The sequence below is a fragment of the Thamnophis sirtalis genome, unplaced genomic scaffold (genome assembly GCF_051295495.1).
Source record: "Thamnophis sirtalis isolate CommonGarterSnake01/CBP01778 unplaced genomic scaffold, rThaSir2_p1.2 scaffold_12, whole genome shotgun sequence".
NCBI classification, from domain to species: Eukaryota; Metazoa; Chordata; class Lepidosauria; order Squamata; family Natricidae; genus Thamnophis; species Thamnophis sirtalis.
In genome coordinates, this window is record NW_028261392.1 from 59,820,328 (window position 1) to 59,847,487 (window position 27,160).

A 27,160-nucleotide genomic window follows, 5' to 3' on the forward strand; every position below is an offset into this window, starting at 1 on the left:
ATCTTACCAGACATTTGTTTTCAGTGTTAGTTTTCAATAATTTATTTCTATCTGGATCTTTATTTTATGACTCCACACCCCACCCATCCTCCAAGCCACAGTCCTGTATTTTTCTGCTCATAGTGCTGGATTCCTCAGGTCCCCGGGATCTACTCCTGCATTTCATTGTCTGGGTTTGTTCTAAAGAAGATTTATTTTTGTTCTGTGAATATTTTTGAACAGGTTCTTGTATATGTACAGATAGAGATACATTTGAGGTCTTTTAATGATATTCCTATAAAGAATTACAAAATAAAGTTTAACTTTAAAACAGTTTTGACTTTGTCTTTCTCTGCACTAATACAGAACTGTTGAATATTCCCAACCTTAGCAATGAAGTTGTAACAGGGCTCACCCGCTTGTGGTTGAGCTTCACCCATCCATGTGGTTTCTTAGCACAACTGTCTAGTGTGACATGCTGTCAGGGAGGAAGGAAGATAGATAGGAAATTGGATGTTGCACTGGAATAACTGAAAAACGGAATCTTGGAAGAAGATGTGAGTTGAGTGTAGAGATCGGGATTTTTTTTAATTTTCAAGCTGCTGAAAGCATTCCTAAGACATTTGTGGACTCTCCTCATGTGAAGGTTTCTCAGAGAGAAAAAATATACACATTCTCAGATGAGGCAGCCTATGAGCCCATATGTGACAAAATTTGCATTGCATTCATTGATGTTATGATAGATGAAATGATCATTCAATTAAAAGAAATATTAAAATAGTGAAAGTTAGGAACATAGTGCATATGAATTTATATTTGATATTCATTAGCAGAGATGAACAGTGAAAACAAAAGGGACAAAATTCTTATTTTCCCACATTGCAGGAGATAGATTCTGCCAAGTAGGTAGTTGTACAATCAATTTCAAGCAAAATGCACAGCTTTGGTGTATCTTCAGCTGGCATAGCCTACTTGCAACATTCAAGGGTGTGACACTTGTGTTTTTCTATCAATATCTCTATTTCTCACAACTACAGGTTGTTTGCTACTGTTAATAGATTAGAGCAGTGTTTTTCAACCTTTTTTGTGCAAAGGCACACTTTTTTCATGAAAAAAATCACGAGGCACACCACTATTAGAAAATGTTAAAAAAAATTAACTCTGTGCCTATATTGACTATATATAAAGTGTTTTTCCCACGGCACACCTTACACTATGTCACGGCACACTAGAGTGCCGCGGCACAGTGGTTGAAAAACACTAGATTAGAGGTGCCTCTTTTTTTCAAAGAATAGTCTCTTGCTTTGTGTAGTCACCTCTTCATCCTGCCAAATAAACATATGTGCACCAGCTTTTCTGTTACCTCAAATAGTTATTGGGAGGAACATCAGCAAGATTGGTTTAAATCCACACACACACACACTCACAGAGAGCCCGGGCTCTATTATGTGCCACGTTCACTCATTTCTGATAATTTCAAATAAGATATCTGTTCTCACGCCCCTCGTCCTACATCAAAGCACACCGAGACAAAGATACTGCAAGGATTTATTGACACACAGACAGGACCTTGGCAGCAAGCCAGCACAGACCAGACCTTGGCAGCAAGCCAGCACAGACAATACGTTGGCAGCAAGCCAGCCTGCCAAGCTAGCCCAAGAGTTGTGGAAGGCAGGCAAGCATGGCAGGGCTGTGGGGGAGGGAGTATGCTGCTAGTTCCCTTCATATCCAGATATAGGTGCTGCCTATATGTATATAAGTAAACCTTGTCAAAGAGACTGGAATGCAGTTAAGAGACATGCAATACCTCAAACAATAGACATGAGCTTAAAATATTCACAAGATACATGGATTGGGCTGATGAGCTACAAGTGGCTACTTGTTCCAGTTAGGAAACATCCCAGTTTCCTGTTCTAGCCAAAAGCAAAGCTCATTGGGATTGCTTTCTACAGAAACAGAATACATATCATGCAAGCCAAGAGGCCATTCAGTTGAGTCAAGAAAATGTTGGAGCACCAGAATTACAGTCAAACCATTTTACATGAGGACAATCAAGAATTATACAACAAACAGTGAAAAGATAACATGACCCGACAAATGCGCGCACGACAAAAGCGCGCCAACAAAAGCGCGGCGAGAAAACAGCGAGGTCAAAATTGCGCCCACAACAGCGCGCCCACAACAGTGCGCCGACAAAAGCGCAATTAGGATTAGGGTTAGGGTTAGGGTTGGGGTTATTACCTTATTTTTGCGTTGTTTGTTGATGTCGCGCTTTTGTCGGCGCGCTGTTGTGGGCGCGATTTTGACCTCGCTGTTTTCTCACTGCGGTTTTGTCGGCGTGCTTCTGTCATGCGCACATGTGTCGGTGAACCAAAAGATAAATGTCAAAACCAAGCACATTGGTCTTGATTACCGTTGTTTACAGGATCTAGCGGAACAAAATATGGTTGTGCTTAAATACTGTGAAACTGATACGATTGGAGAAGATATTATAAATCCATTGCACTAAATATCAAATTTCACCAGGAGGGCATGTCTAAAGCATAATGCAGGGACTTCAGTCCTTCCCAAAAAAGCCATATTTCCCATTCCTTACTTTCCCAGCATTAGCCAACATAAAGTGAAACTCGAACTCTGGCCATTCCAATTCACAAATTATATTTCCTACAAAACTCTGCTCTGTCATATTTGGCTAGACTTAGAGAAATAATCGGCTGTTCCCTACACAGCATCACAATAGTCTTTTATCTGCATGAGCCATAAGGAGGCGAGAGGAAACAAGGAGACAGCACTCCACGATAAGTTCTCATTTGACTTAGGGAGTCATGCTCAACAACTGTTCGGACAACTGTCACCAGTGACTGTATTTTCCATTCCTCTCCTGATATAATTTTTGCTCTTGCTATTCCTTCCCCTTGTTTTAGATCTAGACTAAAATTAGGTTGGCAGCTGTTTCTTTCCCATCAAGAAAAATGTACTGTAGCTAAGAATGGGATTTTGTATCATTTACTAGGAACAAAACACAGGGGATTTTCTCAATGTGTAGAATAGTGGATTACGTCTGGATCCAACCCTTCAACTCATGATATGTTTCCCACAAGCAAAGTCAATGGGGAAGCCAGCAGGAAGTTGAAAGTTGCTCCCACTCCCACTGCTTTTTTGCCTGTCCCTGGTCATTCTTTCTTTGTTTAGATACCGTATTTTTGGAGTATAAGACGCACCTTCCCCCCTGCCCCAAAAAAGAGGGTGAAAATCTGGGTGCATCTTATACACTGAACACAGCATTTTTGGCCTCCCGAACCCCTGCCCCCTTTGCAAAAATGGACGTGCATAGGCTTTGGGAGGTCTGCAAAGTGCTCCTGGGGGCTGGGGAGGGCAGAAATAAGTGAAAAATTGGTTGTTTGCTTCCTGTTTCTGCCCCCCAGCCCCAAGGAGCACTCTACAAGCCTCCCAAAGCCTATGCATGCTCCTGCTTTTTTTAAAAAAATGACCCATTTTCATGAAAAACAGGCTGTTTTTTTATCATTTTTGCCCCCCAGGAGCACTTCTCAGGGCTCTCAAACTCTCTGCATGCCCCATTTTTCACAAAAAAAATGAGACATGCAGAGGGTTTGGGAGGCCTGCAGAGTGCAAAAACTTTTTTTTTTAATTTACCTCTTCAAAATCTTGAGTGTGTCTTTTATTCCGATGTGTCTTATAGTCCAAAAAAATACGGTAAGTAAATACTGACTAATATTGAAGTTTGTTCATTATATCAAACAACAATGAATCTGAAGCAAGGTCCTGGAACATTATATGGAAAGAAGAGAAGGTGTTTTGCAAATAATTTCAGACTCCCACCGAGGTGGCGCAGTGGTTAGAGTGCTGTACTGCAGCCACTTCAGCTGGCTGTTATCTGCAGTTCAGCGGTTCTAATCTCACCGGCTCAAGGTTGACTCAGCCTTCCATCCTTCCGAAGTGGGTAAAATGAGGACCCAGACTGTGGGGGCGATATGCTGACTCTAAACCGCTTAGAGAGGGCTGAAAGCCCTATGAAGCGGTATATAAGTCTAACTGCTATTGCTATTGCTATATGACAGCTTTCGACGCATATTTTCCTTTCCCCTGGGAGACAAGGGCTGGCATCATTAGCACCAAATGATGAACAACAAGAAACTGACCACAATTCCCTACTATGTATATTGAATAATGAACTATGTGAGTAAGTTTATCTGCAGTTCAGCGGTTCAAATCTCACCGGCTCAAGGTCGACTCAGCCTTCCATCCTTCCGAGGTGGGTGAAATGAGGACCCGGACTGTGGGGGCAAGTTGCTGACTCAATTTGCTAAAAAGAAATTTGTAAACCGCTTAGAGAGGGCTGAAAGCCCTATGAAGCAGTATATAAGTCAAATAAATAAATAAATAAATAAATAAATAAATAAATAAATAAATAAATAAAGTCTAAAATTCTGTCATTTCCAATCTCCAAATTCTGAGGCTGCTCTTCCCAGTGACACAAACTGGTTTGGATCTTCTACCCCTCTATTGTAAGAAAACAGAGGGAGGCAAGAATGAAGGCAGAGGATCTATGGGTCAAGAGTAGATCTCGGAGTTCGATCAAAGGAGTCTCTTCTTGCTGTTCCCTCAGAGCTCAGATCAAGATAATTGTGAGACATTCTAGCAGTGTTTCTCAACCTTGGCAACTTGAAGATGTCTGGACTTCAACTCCCAGAATTCCCCAGCCAGCATTCGCTGGCTGGGGAATTCTGGGAGTTGAAGTCCAGACATCTTCAAGTTGCCAAGGTTGAGAAACACTGCATTATAGGAATAGTTCTGGGGTAACAATAGAGCTAGAAATGCCTGGTTTAGGCCCAATGACTCTCTTTCAGCCCAATCTAATTTTCAGAGTTATTGTAAAGATAATATGGTGGAAGGTCCCCTCCCCGACGCCATCCGCTCCCAATGCACAATCTTGACTCACAGAAGAACGGCAGGTTATATTGTGTTAATAACAACTCACGCTTTTTTCTGGGACACAAGCAATATGACGATTACTTTGGGAGGGAATAGGAAAGAGAATTCTAAGCACTCTTGTTAATCTGTCATCAATGTACTAAAAAGATAAAGGGAAAGTAATTTTAAAGAGATTGAGTACTCGAAAAGGAAGTGAATGCCTGGCGCACCAGAGATGGCATGAATAAATGCATTTCACGGTACTGAATTGTTTCGTGTCTATGTGGGCACCTTCGAGGTCCCGAGAGTTGCTCCCATTCTCATCACTCTGTATTCAATCCGCTTTCTCTGCTCCCAGGAAGAGCTGTTTTGAGAGATGAAAGCTAGGATGCTATTACAGTTCATGGGTGGAAGCACTGCAAAATCACGATAATTCACGGTTGACATTTTAGAGAAGAACAAGCAGTACCCTTCAAAGCCTGCTGCTTGAAAATATTAGCTCAGGATTCCTAGAACTCAAGAGATTCTCACGGATGGGCCCACAGGTTGCCTATGAATGGGTGGCTTGTCTTAGTGCCTTGACATTTACAATAAGCTTCACTTAAATTTATTTGTCCTTTAGAAAGAAAGCTTTTTTTTTCCTCCTCAGGCATCATTCTGCAAAGCTGAAACTCAATTTGTTTTTTCTCCTTCCACTAGAGGGACCTAGAGCATTTCCTACTACCTACAATACTACGCAGTGTGGTAAACCTGATTTTTTTCTCTCTTCTTTTTTTTTCAAATGAATTGTGTTATTTATTCATTGCTTTTTAGTGAATCCAGAGAACTTGTTATAGCTGAGTGTTTTTGGTGTAGGGAAGTTCATTTCCCCAGCATTCAGACAAATTATGGGGCAGGAAAACTATCAGCAGAGATGGGTTCCTACCAGTTCGCACCAGTTCGGTAGAACCGGTTCGTCAAATCTACCAAACCGGTTAGAAGAGGTTCCACCAGTGGACCCGGAAAGCAGGCCATACCTACAGAAGAGGTTCTAAAAAATTTTGAAATCCACCACTCACACACACACAAACACTCAAACAGAGAGAGAAAGAGAAAGAGAAAGAGAAAAAGGAAGAAATAAATAAAGAAAAAAGAAAAAAAGAAAGAAAAAGTGAGGGAGAGATGAAAGAAAAAAAGGAGAGACAAAAGGAAGGAAAGAGAGAGAGAGAGAGAGAGAGAGAGAAAGAAAGAAAGAAAATACATAGCCAGCAAGCCACTCCCACCAGATCACATGGCCGGCAAGCCACTCCCACAAAGGAGGCCACACCCACAGAGTAGGTTCGAAAAATTTTTGAAACCCACCACTGACTATCAGGTACCCTGTAAGTAAATAGCACTGCAAGTAAATAGCACTCCATTGCACTAGTGTGGAGTGGGGAGAAAACGGAGCATGATTCTCAGAATTATGAGCATTTGGGGATAATGCCAGTGACATCACTGGAGGTTTATTCAGCAAAGCAATCCCAGCCTGCTGTTCCTGCAATGCTGTTTTCGAGATGTTGTCTTACTCAAAAGGGAAAGAGTTGCAGCTCTTAAAAGAACAAAGCTAAGAGGGTTGTGTTTTATAAGATGAGCCTGACAGATAATGCTTTGTTCCATGCTGAGGAGGAAGAAACCAAGAGGGAAATGAGGCTGAATTCAGACATTACACTTTTCAAGTGTACAAGGCAGGCGCAAAAAGGATTACATACAAATGTGTTGTGGCCCAGCAGGAGTTGTTGGAGCTGCCACCAGACTCTGACAGCGAGGGGCCCTATGAGTCAGCTCTGGAGGATGTGGAGGACCCTGGACAGGGTTCCGACTCCGAGCAGGGCGCAGAGAGGCTGGTTGGCCACCAGGAGGCACCTGAGCCTTGGACCACTGGGGAAGAGACAAGGGAGAGTGAGCCGGAGGCCAGTAGTGAGTTGTTCCTGGATGCACGCCATCAAAGATCTACTAGGTGTCAGGAACAATTATGCAATTACAAGAGGTGATTGCACTCAGCTGGTGGTCATTAGGCTCCTCTCCAGACTATAAAAAGCTACTGGTGCACACGCCCCTCTTTGCAGAAGTCAACGTAGGATTGAATGTTGGAGGACATTACTGTGAGCTTGGCAGGCTGGATTGCTGCCAAGCCTTATCTGTGTTTATTTGTCTGAGTTGCTGCCAAGATCCTTAACTATTTGTCTCTCTTATTTTACTATGCTGTTTTATTAGTGGGGAATTGGGAGGGGGAAATAGTAAAGAGTAGAATGTGATGTTGTCAAAATAAAATTCCTTTCTAGAAGCCAAGGTCGTCCTTTGTCTTTCCACCTCTGCACCTGACCAGAACTGGATGGGTGGAACTGCCAGCGTGGCAGTGGGAGATTGGACCATGGGGTGGACTTGTGGGCGTGGGGGCAAGATCTTGAACTTTCAATTGGGTGTGAAAACCCGGGAAGCTTTCAGATTCGGGTTTTCACAGGTGTGCCAACATGACTCTCTTAATAAATTGGAACTTTGAACAATACTTTGCTTTGGAGTCTGATTTAATTTTGGATGTTATTTGGAACGCTGACACTTGTGCTAGCAGCGGGTGAGTATGCAGGAAGCTACACTTGTGCAAATAGAGTTGCACCCACCGCTCGCACAGAACTATCCCTCCCGGAGTCCACCAGCAGAAAAGGTTGGGGAATGCTGGCCTAGACCGTATTGAAGCAATATTTCTAATCTTTGAATAACAAAAAACACAGCATTTTTAATCAGATCAGATTTGCCTGCAGTTTTACTGCTGTGGGGCTGATAAATCAAATAGAAAGACATTCAACTTTTCAACTCTGGCCATTTTAGATTTTTTTTTTTTAATCTGAATAAATAACAGTCATGCCTGAGCATGTCTTCTGTAACAATGAAGCCAGCAATGACTTCAAGATAGTACAATTGTGAGAGCAGCAAAATAAATCCCAAGCAGTAGAATGGTTAAGAGAAGAAAACTGGTTTTTCATGAAATATTCCATGGACCACACATTACACAGCAGTGCTTTGTAGTCCTCGGTTTACAACACTTCATTTAGTGACTGTTCAAAGTTACAACAGCACTGAAAAAAGTGACTTGTGACCATTTTTTACACTTATGACTTCCAGCATCTCCCTGGTCATGGGATCAAAATTCAGATGCTTGCCAACTGACTCATATTTACGACAGTTGTAGTGTCCTGGAGTCCTATTTTGTGACCTTCTGAAGAGCAAAGTCAATGGGGAAGGCAGATTCACAACAACTGTATTACTAACTTAACACCTGCAGTAACAACTGTGGCGAGAAAGATCATAAATTGGGCAAAATTCGCTTAACAAATGTTTCACCTAAACATTTAGTGAACAGCAATAGCAATAGCAATAGTTAAGACTTATATACCGCTTCATAGGGCTTTCAGCCCTCTCTAAGCGGTTTACAGAGTCAGCCTATTGCCCCCAACAACAATCCGGGTCCTCATTTTACCCACCTCGGAAGGATGGAAGGCTGAGTCAACCTTGAGCCAGTGAGATTTGAACTGCTGAACTGCAGTCAGCTGAAGTAGCCTGCATTTAACCACTGCGCCACCTCGGCACAGAAATTTTGAACTCAATTTTGGTCGTAGGTTGAGGACTACCTGTTGTAAGGATGAGGGTAGAACTACCTAGTTTGCATGCAAAACTTTCCCAAGGACTGTACATGAATCTCAACCCAGATAATGCCATGGAATGGCAGAGGAAGAAGTAAAAAAAAATATATTCACTCCAAAAAAGTTGGTATTGGCTAAAAGAGTTTACTTACTCTGGGCATGGATGCATTCTCCATAAAAGTTCACTTTCATAGCCTGTATGAACTTTGAGATTTGCAAATTTCCTTGAAATTCCACAAATATCCTTGAACTTTTAGGTGGTTCCTATGGCATGAAACCAGTTATTAGTGGTATACCAGCTCTCTTCCCTCCAGAACAGAAAATCCAGGGACAGGATAACAATACTTTTGAGACAGGCTGGGGAAATTATTCTAATGGCTTTTCTGAACACCATGTGGAACTTCAGTTAGCACAGTCTTTGTTACCCCAGCAATTTTAAGATGTGTGAACTTCAATTCCTAATTCATACTTCTCAAAGTTCCCAAGAATGAGAAACAGTGAGTTTAGCTGAAATTGCAATTATATTTGTTTCTTTAAAAAGCTACGTTGGTTTCTGGTCCATTTCCAAGCATAATTAAGAGATGCTCTAAGGATTACAATTGCAACTCCAAGAGTGGAGCTCAATTATTCAAAAGCAATACAGGAAGTTTAAGCATTGGCATTGATTTTTAAAGCTGTAAATAACTTAGATGCACCTGTTTTATGAGTCATTTGCCCCATGGATTAAGACTGAATAAGATCTTTCTCAGAAACTATTCCCCAGGCTTTATTGCTATAGGTTTTCCTCATTTGTGTTACCATAACTCTGGACTTTGCCGATTAGTATACTAGTTTTAAATCTGCATTGTTGGCTTTGAGCTAATGGGTCATATGCAAGTTGCATTTATAAGTTCTTATATTCGGTTCTGAATTGTAGGCAGCTTTTGAAAATGTCCTATTTATCTTCTCATTAATAAATTCTAATAGAGCCACAGTGGCGCAGTGGTGAGAATGCAGTACTGCAGGTTACTTCTGCTGACTGCCGGCTGCCTGCAACTTGGCAGTTCAAATCTCACTAGGCTCAGGGTTGACTCAGCCTGTCATCCTCCTGAAGTCAGTAATATGAGGACACAGATTGTTGGGGGCAATATGCTGACTCTGTAAACTGCTTAGAGAGGGCTATAAAGTTTAGTTTAGTTTATTGTCAGTGCACATGGTATAACGAAATTAAATGCCATCTTCCGTGTACATCAGGGGTAGTCAACCTTTTTATGCCTACCGCCCACTTTTGTATCTCTGTTAGTAGTAAAATTTTCTAACCGCCCACCGGTCCCACAGTAATGGTGATTTATAAAGTAGGGAAGTAACTTTACTTTCTAAAATTTATAAAGCAGAGTTACAGCAAACCCCTACCGCTCACCATGAAAGCTGGAACGCCCACTAGTGGGTGGTAGGGACCAGGTTGACTACCACTGGTGTACATTATAACTATAAAAATAAAAACACAAACATACATCCTTTATTTTCTATATAATGGAAATTGAAAACCCGATATTGCACTATATCATAGAATTCAATATGGCTACTGCCCTGGAATAGAAATTGTTTTTTCAGCCTATTTGTCCTTGTTTTTATTATCCTGTACCGTCTGCCAGATGGTAATAGTTCAAAAAAAAAGGGTGCCCAGGATGAGATGGATCTTTAAGAATGTTTTGAACTTTCTTAAGGCGGCGGGAGCTCTAAAGCTCTTCCAAAGTGGGGAGGGGGGAAACCAATGATCCTCTGGGCAATGATGTTGACCCTCTGGAGTGCTGTCCTATCTGCCCCTGTGCAGTTGGCAAACCATACACAGATGCAGTAAGTTAAAACAGTGTTTCTCAACCTTGGTGACTTTAAGTCCTGTGGACCTCAACTCCCAGAAACCCCCAGCCAGCTATGCTGGCTGGGGGATTCTGGGAGTTGAAGTCCACAGGACTTAAAGTCACCAAGGTTGAGAAACACTGAGTTAAAATACTCTGCAGTGATAGGTCACCAGCAGTTTTTCATTCAATTGTTGTTTCCTAAGAAGCATCTCTGCTGGGCCCTTTTGACCAATGCTGCAATGTGAGTGCCCCAGGTCGGGTCCTCATTTATGATAACATCCAGAAACTTAAATCTGGCCACTTGCTCCACTCGGTCTCCATTGACAAGCAAGGGCTGGATGTCTGAGCTATTCCTTCTGTAGTCCACTGTAAGCTCCTTGGTCTTATTGGTGTTAAGGACCAAGTTAAAGGACTGCAAAGCGGTGTAGAAGTCTAAATGCTATTGCTATTGCTAATGTTAAATGTATGAGATGCTATTATCCAGCATCTTTATTTTTTGAAGATATCTGCTCTCTAGGTATAATTTGGGAATGTATTTTATTACATGTACAGCTACAGCAAATATCTTATAATTAAATTTCAACAAAGAAACAATCTACATGATTGAGATTTCTTCAGTTCATTCCCTTTTTTAAAGCATAAAGTTATATATGCATTTTCTAAATTTTTTCTAACATTTAGCTGTAAGTCCATCTGCATCTGGCACCTTTCTGCTTTAAGTCTCTTTATCACTTCTTTAATTGCTTGAATTGTAATAGTGTTTTCTAGTGAATTCTATAACTCTTTAATGCATGCTTTCAATTTTTTCTTGTTCATTTTATACTTAGAATTCTTGGGGAAAATCTATTTTTCTATTATTTCCATCTTCTGTATAACAATTTATTTCATTTATCAATCTTATCATCCTTCTCCTGTTCTTTTCAGATTTAATGCACCAAAAGTTTTCCCAATTTCTTTGAATTCTCAAACTGGCTTTATCATCATCTTTATTTGGAGAATAACAGGATGCCAATGTTAAAACTTTACCTTTATTTCTTAGTATCAGTAATAAAATTCTTCTTTATTGTTTAATTGTTCCATTACTTTCCAGGTAATAACCACTATTCTATTTTTCTTTGCTTTTCCTGATGCCATATACCCCCCCATTTAACAAATCAACATAGTATTGTTTTACATATATTTGTTGTAAGAAAGCATCAGATTTATGTATTTGGAGTTGTTAAAATCTTTTATTAGGCAGATTGGGTCCATTTATATTTAATGTGATTGGTGTTATCCATTTTGGTTTCAATTTAATGATTCAGCTATATCAAGTTTCTCCTTCTTCGTTACTGATATCCTTCCCAATGCCAAGATCTTTGCTAAGATCTTTTTGCCTAGCACTGAAGATCTTACCTAGTCTGGTAACACAGAATCTGCAAGCTAACAACCAAGCTCAGATAGCATCAAGGAATCCACAGCTCAACTCTGAGCTCCATATATTCTCTTCTATTGGATATGGATCTAGAACGTATTGGATAAGTCCTGGGCAGTTAGTCTTTCATAGAAGCCTCTGTACCTTTCTATAGACTAAGATGTAATTGCAGGTTGAATCTGAGGACTTTCCACCTGTAGGACTTGGAAAACTATTTCTGGAAGGTTTTCTGTTTTAGTAATCATGTTGAAAGAAATGTCCTTCTGGGTTCAGCTCCAAGTGGGGAAGACGACACTGGAGACATGGAGGCTGCTTGGAAAGATGGTTTATTGTTGGACAGGGCCACATGGCTTGAGCCCTGTACAGAAAAGGTGATCACATGTTTCAATGTAGGTGGAGAAGAAGAGAAGGGCTGAGGGAGGGGCTTGCTAGGCTTTTTATAACCTGTTCAGTCCCACCTCTCTGTTTCCTGTTCCTGTGTAAGAAATGTATTCTGATTGGTTGTCAGACTCCCATGGGGCCATGCAGGGGCAACTCTCTAGGCTGTGTTTTGAATCCAGGTTTGGTTGAGTTCTCAGATGCCATGTGGTCAGTTGGGGCCAATATTATCATGCTTTCCTGTAGCTGAAGTGGAGAAGTCTTTATTATGTAAAGTGGACTAGCTTGGCCTTCTTAATGGCCCATTGACAAAGTGGGGATGGGCAGGAAGCTACAGGCAGCTATTCTGTCTTTTAAAACATGTTTCTTTCTTTTCACATCCAGAGAAATATTCTGCCTTTTCAATATTTTCTAGGATATTTTATTTTTCTGGGAGAGGGCTGGGTGATAACTTCCTACAGTGGCCCAAGATTTTAACAATAGATTTTATTGATTTTTATATTTTCCCCATTTCTTAATTGCCCAACTCCCTTAGAGGGGGACATTTACCCACATCATGTCCCCCTCTAAGGGAGATGGGCAATTAAGAAATGGGGAAAATAATACCAGTAAGTGTACAAAACGTTTTCATCTCATTACCTCCAAACTGTTTTTGGAGCAAATATTATTTACTTAGTGTAGTTAAGTGTTTTGGGATTTTTTTTTTATAATTGGTATATGAAAAGGAATTATATCTTTATCCTTATCTATGAAAGGTTAGACGAAAGATATGAGCCCCTGTTTGGTTGGTGCTCATGGAGGCTGCTTGGAAAGATGGTTTATTGGTGGACAGGACCACATGGCTTGAGTCCTGAACAGAAAAGGTGATCACATGCTTCAATGTTGGTGGAGAAGAAGAGAAGGGCTGAGGGAGGGGCTTGCTAGGCTTTTTATAACCTGTTCAGTCCCACCTCTCTGTTTCCTGCTCCTGTGAAAGAAAGGTATTCTGATTGGTTGTCAGACTCCCATGGTGCCATGCAGGGGGCTACTCTCTATGCTGTGATGAGTTCTCAGATGCCTTGTGGTCAGTTGAGTATATTATCATGCATTTCTGTAACTGCTGGTGAAGTATTTATTATGTAAAGTGGGCTAGCCTGGCTAGTCTTAATGGGCCTATTGACAAAGTGGGGGTAGGCAGGAAGCTACAGGCAACCATTCGGTCTTTTAAAACATGCTTCTTTTCACATTCAGAGAAACATTCTGCCTTTTCAATATTTCCTAGGATATTTCATTTTTTCTGGGAGAGGGCTGGATGATAACTTCCCACAATCAGAACATTGGGTTTCTATATTTTTTTAAGACTCTTAATCCCCATCCTGGGAATTGCAGAAATTGAAAAGATTTTACATCATTTTACATGACAAAGTTGGGATTTCTTTTTAACCAACACCTTAGATTTAAAATTCTGCATGATGAAAACAATTTACCTACCAAAAGACTATTTCACAAGCAAAGAGAAAACATTTATTAACCATAGCCCCAAATGTATATCTTAATTGCAGCATGTTGTTTCAATGCTTATAAAGATGGCAAAACTGAACAAAATGGCCACGTTTTTAAAAATATAATGTTTTTTCATGTAACCTCTAACACCACAAAAGCTGTGTTTTAAAGTTTTTCATGGTTAACATAAAAAAAAATTACAGTAGGTCCTTGGGGAAAATAAGTCATAATTTTTGTTTACCCCTTTCAACCAAAGTTTTTTTTGGTTTTATATAACCTTCAAATGAAAAATTTATAGTCCAAGATCCAATACAATTAAAAACTAGCACAATATTATTTTTTACACTGCAACAAATTCCTAAAACAATTAATAGTATGAGGAAGGAACCATATTAGGCAATACAAGAATTAAAACTATTTAAAATCACTATAGAACTTTTAATAATAACTTTCAATAATAATACAATTATTTTATGCTCAGAGAGGGAAATTGTAGGAAAATTTTTAAGGTTTCAATTTTAGATCCTAATTCCTATTTTTGTTTTTAAATAAGCCCCACTGCAAACTCAACTACAAGCTGTGAGATGTCTGGAATCTTTAGTCATTCCAAGAGTAATCAGGTGATAAGTATTAACTGCAAGAGTGGAAGCTGCGTAGCTACAGAGGATTAACAATAAGCATCTGGGAGCTGTTCACACTAGCTCTGGGAATTCAAGGTTTTTAGGTATCAGTTTAACTGCAGAATCATAGGGATGTTGTTTAAAGGTAAAGATTGGTTGTTTATGTGATCAGTGAATGAAACATTTATTTTAATATGCATGTAAATTAACTCAATGAGTAAGGTTAGCCTTATCAATCACATTGTTTGTAAGAGCTTATTACTTAAAATAATCCAATCATTTATAACTTTATACCAAAGAAGATTTTCCATTCTCTGAAAAATGATGAATACTGTATCCATCCCCTTAAAGACATATAAAATCTAAAATGTATTTTCCTACTGGTGTTTTCTGCTATTCATTGCATTTTACAAATTTAATTGTGATCAAATCCAATATAAATGACATGAGAATTGCAAACCAAGCAACTATATTTCATGTTCTTTATGTGAGTTTACATTCAGTATTTTGCAAACCCTGAAAGCTAAGTTGAAGTCAAGCAGTATCAAACATAGCTATACATTATATCTGAATTTTATGCTAAAGTTGAATTAATTCAGCTTCTGGGAGGAGAGATTAAAAACAAAAGAAAGTTGGAAGAAAACAGATTAAAGAACAACATAGAACAATATATAGAAAAAAGACACAAAATAGACAAAAGCTGAGGATAAACACACTCTCTGGTTCTAATTATGTCCTTCAGCTATCCAATATACTTCTAATTCTGTCATTTGCATAAGGCTTAAGCCATCTAAAATTAATCTTTATATGGTTATTGCAGAATGACTTAGGTTATATAAGATGTATTGATTAATTTTTTGAACTTACTAAAGCAGGACTTTTAACCACCAACCATAGTTAAAAGGAAATGAAAAAGAACAGGTGTTTTCCACAGTAGCTGATTAATTACTATCAAGGATTAAAGCGTATAGGAAAACATATGGTAAGGATTTAAACAAGAGGACAGATGTATTTGTATCAGGAACTTAGATAAACCTCTAGAATTTAGGGAGTAGGCAGAATAATTACTCTATTTGAATGGTGATCCAGTGCAATTGGCAAGGACTTATGGCTTTATAATTACATAATAACTTATTATATGCAGTACTATTTGCCCTTTAACTACAGCCATTATTTAAAAGTTAAGTCTAATATATTTTTTCCAACATATTTGGCAACTCAGCTATTTTCTTCTGCAAGATAGCAACAATTTGCATGTCCCATATTTATAGAAAAAAAAATTAACACGGTAAATCAAGTATTTTAGACAGCAATGTAGTTTGAGAGGTTTACATCCCAACTTTCGTTTAGGAATGCATTTTATTGATTTCTCATCCCCTAACAACTGACCTGCAAGGTACTTAAGGCTGAGAAAGAATATAGTTTCAAAAGTCACCCAGTTTAGCTTCCAAGGCACAAGGTGGATTTGGGAGAGGGGGGGTCCCAGGTTCTCCAGGGCCAGGTGAAGGAAGGCCACACTACGCGGGACTTTGTAGCGTTGTGGTACTGGGTAAGCAAGTCAAGCACTTCAGCCCCTGGCTTTCAGCGTTCAGAAACTCCATGTACTTGAATAAAATACAGCGCAAAATACTCCTGATATTCAATGCAGTGGGACGTTTTTTTAACCTTCCTCTCCATTTAAAGTACATTTGACATACGGCGAAGGCAGTGGTGGGTTTCAAAAAAATTTAGAAGCTCTTCTGTAGGTGTGGCCTGCTTTGTGGGAGTGGCTTGCTGGCCATGTGACTGGGTGGGAGTGGCTTGCTGGCCATGTGACTGGGAGGGCATGCCCAACTTGTAAAATGTGGTGAAACTCACTTAACCACGCTCTTGCTTAGCAACCAAAATGTTGGCTCAGAAACTCTGGCATTTGAAGCATGCAAGTCTTAAAGCGGTCAAGTTACAAGACCCTTGCACCCCTAACCCTTTAGAAAAAAAACCCCAGGGGTGTTCAAACTTGACAGCTTTAAGACTTGTGGACTTCAACTCCCAGAATTCCTCCTCCAGTCATGTTGGCTCAGGAACTCTGACATTGAAGAGTACAAGTCTTAAAGCTGTCAATTTACAAGACCCTTGCACCCCTAACCCTTTAGAGAAAAAAAAACCCTGGGGTGTTCAAACTTGACAGCTTTAAGACTTGTGGACTTCAACTCCCAGAATTCCTCCTCCAGTCATGTTAGCTCAGGAACTCTGACATTGAAGTGTGCAAGTCTTAAAGCTGTCAAGTTACAAGACCCTTGCACCCCTAACCCTTTAGGGGAAAAAAACAAGGGTGTTCAAAGTTGACAGCTTTAAGACTTGTGGACTTCAACTCCCAGAATTCCTCCTCCAGTCATGTTGGCTCAGGAACTCTGGCACTGAAGTGTGCAAGATTTAAAAGCTGTCAAGTTACAAGACCCTTGCACCCCTAACCCTTTCGGAAAAAAAACACCAGGGGTGTTCAAACTTGACAGCTTTAAGACTTGTGGACTTCAACTCCCAGAATTCCTCCTCCAGTCATGTTGGCTCAGGAACTCTGACATTGAAGTGTGCAAGTCTTAAAGCTGTCAAGTTACAAGACCCTTGCACCCCTAACCCTTTCGGGGAAAAAAACACCAGGGGTGTTCAAACTTGACAGCTTTAAGACTTGTGGACTTCAACTCCCAGGATTCCTCCTCTCCCTCTTCATCTTGATGATGTGCAGAAGGGGGGGGGAGCTGGAACTGGCACTGTAGATTTGTGGAACCTCTTCTATAGAACAGTGTTTCTCAACCTTGGCAACTTGAAGTCCTGTGGACTTCAACTCCCAGAATTCCCCAGCCAGCTATGCTGGCTGGGGGATTCTGGGAGTTGAAGTCCACAGGACTTCAAGTTGCCAAGGTTGAGAGACACTGCTATAGAAGAGGTTAGAACTGGGCGAAGGTCCGCGAAGCGAGTGCTTTTTAGCTTAAAAGTGTGCCTCCCCGTTATCTGGGAAATATGCCCCTTCTATGAAAAGGGACCTGGGCTTTTTTACATTGGCCTTTGGGAGGCTTTTCACCCAGCACGCGCGCGTCCGTTTGCCACCTCCTCTCGCCTCCCCCCCCCCCGGCACCGCGCCACCCGAGGAGACCAAATGGCAAGAAGCGAGGGGGGAGCCGATTCCAAGGGAATCCCTCGAAGAGAGACAAAATGGTACTTGGGAGGAAAGAGAGAGATAGAGGGGAAAAAAGCCGTTCTCTGTCATGTGAAGATAACGCTAGGCAAGCCAGTCAGAGAGCGTTGCCGGGGGAAACAACGGCCGCTTCCACGCGGCTATTCCCCCCTGCCAATGGGAAGTGGGGGGGGGGATTTTTCCCTTCGAACGGGACCGACTCTTAGCAGAACCACCTGACTTTACCCCCGTTACCGTTACCCCCGTTCAGATCATCGGGGAGGGGGAGAATTAAGTAAAATAACGCGGAGGTGTCAAAGACGGCCAACCGAGCCCTCCCCCCCCCCGCAATGCGGTCAAAGGCTCCCCTTTGCTTTCTCCTCAGATATTAGGCCTACCTAGACTCACATTGGCGCCCGATCGGCCGGCGCCTGCGCTCTTTCGTTTTTTCCCAGCAAGCCGAATTCCAGGAGAGGGGGAATGGTGGGCGCATGCGCCCTTCTCGCCTCCCCTCCCCGGCCGTCCTGAGCGGCGAGCGTGTGTGGAGGGGGAGAGATTCCTTCTCCTCCCTCCGCTAAAGCGGCTCCCGGTGCTGAATGAGAGCGGCGGCGGCGGAGGAAAGTCGGGAGCCGGACGGCGATTGGCCCAGCCCGTTGCTGCCTTCTTCTCCGGCGCCCGCTCGCCTTTTCCCTCCTCGGCAGGTGAGCGAAGGAGCCGCGGGCAAAGAGGTGGGGGGCTCGGGTGGTCGAGAGTCCGCTTTTGCCGGCTGGGCGAGAGGCTCCGCAAGGCCCTCGGCGCCGCTGAGGTGCTCCTCTTTCTTCCCCGCCTGGCCCGGACTTTACACTTCTCCAGCCGGCGTGTTTCGGCTCGCCTTGCCGGGCTTAGGCGGGGGGTCGGTAGGAAAGAGGGCGCCTCTCTCGGCCTCCCCCGGCAGCCCAGTTTTGACGCCTTGCAGACCCGCTTTCATACCGTTGCGGGCGGGAGTGGGGGGGATAATCTTCAGAGACGCTTTTAGGGGCCGTTGAGTTTTCAAGCTTGAGGTGAACTCCGTTGAGTTGTACAGAACAGTGTTTCTCAACCTTGGCCACTTGAAGATGTCCGGACTTCAACTCCCAGAATTCCCCAGCCAGCATTCGCTGGCTGGGGAATTCTGGGAGTTGAAGTCCGGACATCTTCAAGTGGCCAAGCTTGAGAAACACTGGTATAGAAGATGAGAGACCTCGGGTCCAGACCGCAACGGAAAGCCTCGCTTTTACCCCCCCAGGCATGCATACAACAAGCCTTTCTTTATGCTGATAGTGTGTTTAAAAAAAACAAAAACCCAGACGCTTCTCTGATATATTTTTCACTTAAGGTTACCAGCGATATTACATTGCATTCCTAATTCCTGCTCTCTTCTGCGTGACACACCTATTTCTTCTGTCTCTTGCACCTGTGTGACTGTTTGGGACGTGTGTTGTGGTTTAAAGCACAATTTACACCTATTTCTTCTGTCTCTTGCACCTGTGTGGCTGTTTGGGACGTGTGTTGTGGTTTAAAGCACAATTCACACCTATTTCTTCTGTCTCTTGCACCTTTGTGACTGTTTGGGACGTGTGTTGTGTTTTAAAGCACAATTTCGGCTTTTTCTCCGACACAGCCTGTCCACATAACTTCACCGGCTTTTTTTTTCCCCCTCCCTCTTTATTGCTAGAACTGACCCCATTAGAGGTTGCCACAGAAGTGGATTAAGTCTGCTATTTACGTGTCAAATGTAAATGATATTAATTCACGTGTTTAGAATCCCTTTACATAGTAATACACCTTGATGGGTTAACCTAGGATCTTGGTTTTGTAAGCTTGAGATAACTTGCAACCTTTTAATTAGTCTGGGTCTTACATCACCGACGGTCCTGCCGATGTTTTTATTTTCCACCTTCCTCTAATTTCATCATATTATCAGCCAAAATTTCTATTAGGGCTAAAAACCTCATCTATTATGTCCAGAGAAGAAGGGAAGCTTTAATTTTACTTCCAATCTTCCAATCAGAGGTTTGTTTTTGTCCCACAGGCTATTGTGTATTTAATCTTAATTGGGATATCATTGAGATGTTCTAATTTCATAAATATACACAACTTGTTGTTCCATAAACTAGCCACCCTTGTTGCCTTAATGTAATAAACAGAACAAACTAACCCCGATTTGTCCTACTTCAAGAGTATGGAGTTTGTCTTGGTTCAAGTAGCACTTGCTTCATGACGTATTAAGAGTTGCACTTCCAAAGTGAGAAGAGACATTTATCATTTTTTAATGTGCTGTATATAATTGTTTTGTTTTCCACACATCCTCTTAGACCTCTCTCCATCTTCAACCGTTTTTGCAAAGTGGAAAAAAATGAAATACTGTAGTTTGTTTGGCCTCCAGTAGATGGTGACCTGAGATTGAGATTATATGTTGAGGAAGCAAGAGCGCCTCAATGCTGAGAAAAGAGACAACAGAAAAAAGATGGGGAAAGGGGGGACAAGGATAACTCTTGTAATAGGAGAAAATATGTGGAATGGCTTAAAACAAGGAAATGGGGAGAGGTAAAGCAATTTGAATCTATAGTGAGAAGAAATCCAGAATGGATAGGAAGGAGAGAAAATATCATTTTGGATATAGTGAAAAAGTAAGAACCGACTGAAAATTCAGAGAATAAAAAATATGGAAAGTCAGGAAAAGGGAAGAAATACGCAAAGATACAAGAGTGGAAAATTCCGCAAGAAACATCAAAGTACTAGGTAGGCAATGAAAAAAATAAGAGCTGCAGATGGGAGGGGAAATTAGGATTCCTGAAGGAAAATACTCTGAAAACCAAAGGAAGAGTAAAGCAGCAGGCAGAGGAGAGGTATATATTTAGAGGAAGGCTTTGGGGGAAACACAGTGGTGTAACAGTCTGGGTATAGCTAGAGACTTATTTTGGCCTAGTATGCTATGAGAACCCAATTATAAAGTAACTATTGTGTTTATTCATACCAGTATTGTAAAGTATTTATTGTTCTATCTAGTGGTTAATGTTACTAAAATGTTTAGATCAAATCATGGTTAGTTTTATGTTAGTTTGTTTTTAAAAAATTTTAACCAAAGTCCAAGGTCATGGAAACTGCCAGTATTTCTAAGTGCTTCTTTTGCCTTTCAAATGAGAGCCAAATGTTCTCCCACTCCGAAGACATAGTGTATTGTAAATGTCGGTAGTTGCTGATGTTTTATAGTCAGTTGTAATTCATTGATACCTTAGCAGATGCAAGAGGTAGACTTCCAGAGAATGTTGTGGCAAGATTGGGAAGTCAAAAAACATTGTGGAAGAAGGCGGTGCATAGGTCATAATATTACTAGGAATTGTGATTTATCTTTTTTAACAACCTTGATGATCCCAAAGAGTTATATGAAACAAGAGAATGTTTAGTCTGCCTAGATTCCTTTAGTGTAATTTTTGAGTTGCTTTTTACTACCATATTTTTTGGTGGATAAGATGCACCTTTTTGCCTCAGAAAAGAGGCTGAAAATCTGGGTGCGTCTTATACATTGAATACAGCATTATTTGCCTCCTGAAGCAGAAACAAAGTCTTAGGTGCTGTAGATTGTCAGCGGTTACCTACTCCAGCACATGGATAAATACACCTAGAAACAGCTACCTACTGACCTACTCTCTCTCTCTCTCTCTCCTTACCTACATACTGTATTTCTCTCTCTCTCTATCCCTCTACCTACCTACCTACACACTCACTCTCTCTACCTACCTACTGTATTTCTCTCCCTCCCTCCCTCTACCTACCTACCTACACACACTCTCTCTCCCTACCTACCTATTATCTCTCTCTCTCCCTCCATCTACCTACCTACCTATACACATTCTCTCTTCCTACCTATCTACTGTATTTCTCTATCTATTTCTATTTCTCTCCCTCTATCTACCTACCTACACATTCTCTCCCTCTCCCTACCTACCTACTGTATTTCTCTATCTCCCTCTCTATCCCTCTATCTACCTACCTACTTTTTTTTAATTTGCATCTTCAAAACCTTGGTGTGTTTTATACTCCAGTGCGTCTTATACTCCGAAAAATACGGGTATAATTCCAGGGCACTGTATATAGTAATTTGTGTAGAGGGTTGTTGTGGGGAAAATAGAAGCAAAGAGTGTTAGGTATGTTTGTTGTCTGAATTATTTAGAAAAATAAGATAAGAAACAAAACAATAGAAAAATTTAAACCTTCCCCTGATCTTGTTTTATTTTAGTGTGCAGGAAGGAACCTGAAAAAAAATTAATCTGTTGTAATTTGCCAGAATTTTCCTTAAAGGGGGCAAAGTGATTCTGTTAATTTCTGCAGTTTGGTGAATAAATCAGGTAGATGTCAAATGCCAGGGAAATCAGGAAATTCAGGCAGTTCAAACGAGTACAAAGATTTATTGCAAGCTTAAACTCTCTATAAAAATCTGACCAACTAATGGTCAAGGGAAATGAGCAGAAGATTTAAAAAAGCATTCAAGGTAGGTAGGCTTAGATTTCTTGCAGGAGCGCAGGGACTTGTTACTTACGAAGCGTTTGACCCCCTCCCTCAGATTCAGCCTGGTCATCTCCTGCAATAGCAGAGGTGGATTTCTGCTGGTTCACCCCAGATTGGGCGAACCAGTAGTGGCGGCGGCAGGAGGCTCCACCCACTCCTCAGACACTTATGTGCATGCGCAGAAGTGGCGCACGAGCACACGCATGAACGATCCAGTAGTTGAAACTATTAATTGAAACCCACCACTGTGCAATAGGATTTGGGAAGGAAAGTTATGACATATTTGATGTTAGAGGTCAGAGCACCAAGGATCCCTAGTTCAGCCCTGAGATACAAATAGTCTCCTTTATTGATACTTGATATCAGTTGCCCTGAATGGATGTAATGCTATTTGTCCACAAAATACTCTTTCAATAAAATATCAGCATTTTATCACCAAAGGGAAAGAATTCTCCAGCCTTAAAGAAGCAATTTGCATACGAATGCCATTTGATATGCGTTCCATTCCATGATTGGCCTATAAAGTCCTTTATACTCTCTAAGCTTGACTCTTTGCTTACATTGATGATGTTACCAGTGGATAATGAAAACATCTACAAGCAAACAACCAAACTTGGAGAGCACCAAGAATTTCACATTTATATTAATGCAAAATAATGGTGAGCTCCTCTTCGCTAGAATTCAGGTTTTTTTTCTTTAATTTGTATTCCTTCATTGAACAGTTGTACTTAGTGGATAATTAACACCTGACTTTTCTAGACATTGTAATTGTATTTTTTTGCAAATTCAACCCAAACGAGTCAGCAATAAGGGATTATAAATCTAAAGTACTTGTTTGGAGAGCAACCTATCTTGGATATAACATACTAATTGTCTTCTCAATTTCTGCTCATTATTTTCTATTCTCTTTCAAATTTTTGCCAAATATGTTTCAGGCACATTTTAATTTCTCTATAGGTTTTTTTTTTAACTTTCACTTTTACTAACTTTCCCTTAGTGTAAAAGAAAAGTAACATTTTTCAGATTTCAAAAAGAATTGCATGCAGTCTTCATGCACATATTAAACAATCACCCAGCTGCTCCCTGAGCAAATCATGTTCACATATTAGCACAGTGTTTCTCAACCTTGGCTACTTGAAGATGTCTGGACTTCAACTCCCAGAATTCCCCAGCCAGCATTTGCTGGCTGGGGAATTCTGGGAGTTGAAGTCCAGACATCTTCAAGTGGCCAAGGTTGAGAAACACTGTATTAGCATATCTCCAGTTTTACTATCTACGTTTGTCACTGTTCCATTCTTAACATTTTTACTATGTATAATGTTACTGGTGTTTATTGTTTGTCAGTTATATTTTCCTAATGTGTTAATTTTTCCTGGTTTAAATTGCAGTTTTGCTGTTCTTTGGTCTTTGATAATTTAACAAACATTTTCACAGCATTTAGGTCTTTTCATATTTTTTTCTTTGAAACTAGTATTAAACATATTAACAATTGATAAAATAGAAAGCTCTGAAATTTCTTCCAGCATTCCATCGATTCATTTTCATTCCAGATCTTTTCATCACATCTGTTCCATTCTATTGTAGGTTCCTTACTTAGTAACTCATTGCCTTTTTTTTTTTTTACTTTTCATCAAAATCACATTTCTTCTGCCTCTTTGAAGTTTAATTATTTCTTGCATTCTTTGGCTACATTCATAGAAGCTATATTTTACTTTAAATACATGTTGTGCAGTATTTTTTTCTCATTTTTGTAACATTTTTTCTATAGGCATTTATAGGCATCTTTTTCTCATAGAGAAAAAAATGGTTTTTAGTGTTCTGTATCACTTTCATTGATCTTATTGATTATACTGTAAATTGCTCAGAATCTTTTTAGATGTAATGCTGTGTACAAACCATGACCGAATAGCAAATTTTTCTCACTAGCTTTATATTAGCATTTCTGTAGCATTTTCTTATTTGTAGTCTTTGATCTTTAAGGTCCTAGGTAACTTCGGAAGTGATTGCTTTGTTTTGTTTTGTAATCTTATTTAAAATAAAGTATATTTAATTATGTAAGAAGAAGAACTAAATTAGTCTAATAAAAAAAATAGAGTCTGGTTGTACCTAACCAGTTTTATTAAAAAATATATGAATTTACCTTATGGCCATAGCAATAGTTGTCTGTATGCTTCCGAGTACAGTTCAAAGAATTGAGATTGATAAAAATCTTACAGGATTTGAGCTCAGGAAATGGAATCTGGCCATCCTGTTTAAATAGCTTAGGTTACAATTTTGCTGCTTTCACCTTAAGTCAGTGGCGATGGGAGCCTAGAATAAGATCATCATAGGTCAGGTTATCAGGAACAAGCTTCTCATTGACATATGATGGCCCATTTATTAATAATATTTAGAAAAAGTAAAAGCATAGCTTTTCCATCAAATTTTTTGAGCAGTATAATTATTATGTAAGTCCAAGGTTGTTCTTCATTGCTTAATCATTTTAATTTGAGCTCTGTTTTTCATATACCAGTAGTATTAATATTTTAACAAGGAACTTCTCACAATATGAATATATTTGTATTGTTATACACTGTCTAGACACTAGAGTTTGGTTAGCCAGTATGTGAGTGTGATAAAATAAACAAACTTAAAGAGTAGGATAGCTATCTAGCTGGCTTTTAGTCACATATCAAGGCAGGCTAGAATAATTGATTTGCTGCTTTAGGTTACTGTAAAATGGAAAAAATATTCTTTATTATCCACTTTTAATACTGGTTAGAGATAAAGATAATGAAATTGAAAATTAGATAATCATTTTGATATATCAAATTTGTTATGATAATCATTTGTATTTCTGAAATGTTTAATTGGTCCTGGTTTTGATTCAACAAACTTATTATTTTCACCATCCCGAACTAGTTCTTAGTTAATATATATCTCCTGAGACAGCCTGTCAGGATTACTAAGCATTCAGATTTTATTGATTTTTCCTATTCTGTGGCAATGTTATGACAACTTATGTAATAAACAAGTTTACTTTGTTTTGTGCTTCTTTTGATTTCTCCATTGCTTCCTCAGCTTACCGATTTCATAAAACGCTTATGATAAGAGCAGATGACAAAATAATGTGCTTTATGCTGCCGTAATTTCATAGACTTGGAAAGAACATTGTATTAAGCCTTCAGTATTAACATGATGCACGTGATACTCATTGCAAAAATTGTGATCTATTTTGAAACATAACATTTTTGTCAAAGTTTATAACTTTCAATCCTTAGTATAACAAGCAAATCATGAATTTTGATAAGTGACTACATTCATTGCTAGTTGAAAGTAAGATGCAATAGATCTTAGTACTTAGGCTTGCTTGAAATCTAAAAGAACTCTTTAATGCTCTAGGTTTTTTCTTCTTAGATAGCTTTCTTTTCCTCTAGTTCTATCTTAGTTATCACATTGGCCCAGTCCAGTATAATTTCCAAATCTCTATTCCTGTCTAACCTTAGTTTTATTAGACCTTCATCTTCTCAGAGAGGTTTATTTCCTCAGATTTCATGGAGATAATATCATTTATTTAAAAAGGCAAGTCTTTAGTAAGAAATGGTGACAAAGAAGAAAGAAAGGAAAGAGGGAGGAAGGAAGGAAGGAAGGAAGGAAGGAAGGAAGGAAGGAAGGAAGGAAGGGGGAAGGAAGGAAATAAATTAATAAATTGCAATGTATTGTTTAACCTTGCTAATCTATAGCCAGAATGAGTGATGTATATGTATATGAAGTGAAACAGGGCTTTCCCATTTTATCTCAATTCTACTATTAGACATTAGAAGCTTCAAATAGAAAACAGCCCAAATCTAGTTTTTTTGTTAAAAAAAACTTCCATGTAATAGATTTATATATTGAGCGTATCTAAATTGTTTTCGCCCTCGCATAACATGGTAATACGGATCAGAATTTCTGTGGCTAAGCAATACAGGTGTAAAATGCGATGATATGGGACCATGCTGCTTAACCACAGCAGTTCCAATAGCAGTTTGCCACTGTTAAGCAAATTACCATTGGTCATTAAGTGAGGACCTTACATTACTGGGACTTCTGACCTTCTGCCAATTTCCCCATTGACTTTGTTTTTTGGGGGGGGGGGGAAACGGCAGGGAAGGTCACAAATCTCAATTAGTGATTGCAGGATACTGCAACGATCAGTTGCCCGAGTGCCAGATCACAATTATGTGACTGCAGGTGTGCTGCAATAGCTGGAACCTTTGCACAATGGTCACAAGTATTACTCATTCAATGTTGTCATTAGTTAGAGCAGTCCCTGCATAAGTTGTTAGCTAAGGGCCACCTGTACAGCAGTGCATATTATTGCTGATATGATCTCCTTTCCATTAATGTCTTTTAATAGTAATTGTTGTCTAATAATACTTTTTAAGCTCTGGGTGCATACGCTTAAATTTGTTACTTGAATTTCCTGGTTGCAAATCACCATGTAAGCGTGAGAGAGGTTACATTATGAAATAGACGGTTCCCATTGAATACGGCCATTAAATGTTGTTTAAAGTTGGATACTATTTATCTGAAGAATGAGTATATAAAGGGTATATAGTATTTACTAGAAGATGTTAGCCATTTGAGGTAAGCAAGATCACGACAGAGGTACAGCAGAGGTAACAGAATCTAACCAAAATCAAAGTAGGGTGTTTTGCCAAGTGTTAGGCAGTGGCCACACAATTGGTTCTTTGAGGATCCAGAGATAATGAACAAAAGTAAGGAGATTTTAAACTTTATTAATAACTTTAGCAGGTAGATATTATCAGAAATATAAAAGCCTAACACTTCAGGCAGGATGATCTCCCTTCAGCTGCTTGGAGTCCACTTTTAGGCCCTGGGTACACAGCAATGAACACTCAAGCCTGTGCAGAAGTTGAAAGACAATTTCAGGGTTTATATTAAAAAGACTCCAGAAGGCTCTCCTTCTGTGATGACAAGGCTGCAGGATCTGACCTTGACTAATCTGGGATGGGAACAAAATCCTGAGAACTTTCCAGATAAGGAAAGCTTTGCAGCTGTGAACATTCCTCCCCCCCCCCTTTCTCTTTATTCAGCAAGCAAGAGAGAAAAGCAAACAGGTTAGCTGAGAATGAGGTCTAAACTTCTAGAATTTTCTTAATATGAAGGAGAAAGCAAAATATGGCCCTATAATC

General features: G+C 40.0%; 1 protein-coding gene and 1 long non-coding RNA gene across 4 annotated transcripts in view; one reads left to right on the top strand and one right to left on the bottom strand.

The window, feature by feature from the left end:
- LOC148043371 (uncharacterized) overlaps nucleotides 1–27,160 on the bottom strand; it is a 481,921-nt gene that overhangs the window by 337,495 nt on the left and 117,266 nt on the right. The window lies entirely within an intron of this gene.
- The window catches only part of RALGPS2 (Ral GEF with PH domain and SH3 binding motif 2), a 128,627-nt gene continuing 119,462 nt past the window's right edge, over nucleotides 17,996–27,160 (top strand). For 2 of the 3 annotated variants that reach the window (XM_087726828.1, XM_087726829.1), the window contains exon 1: nucleotides 17,996–18,157. The gene's annotated coding sequence lies outside the window, so the exon portion shown is untranslated. Of the gene's footprint in view, nucleotides 18,158–22,546; nucleotides 22,643–27,160 lie in introns of those variants that run through there. The other variant, XM_087726827.1, reaches the window with a different exon arrangement.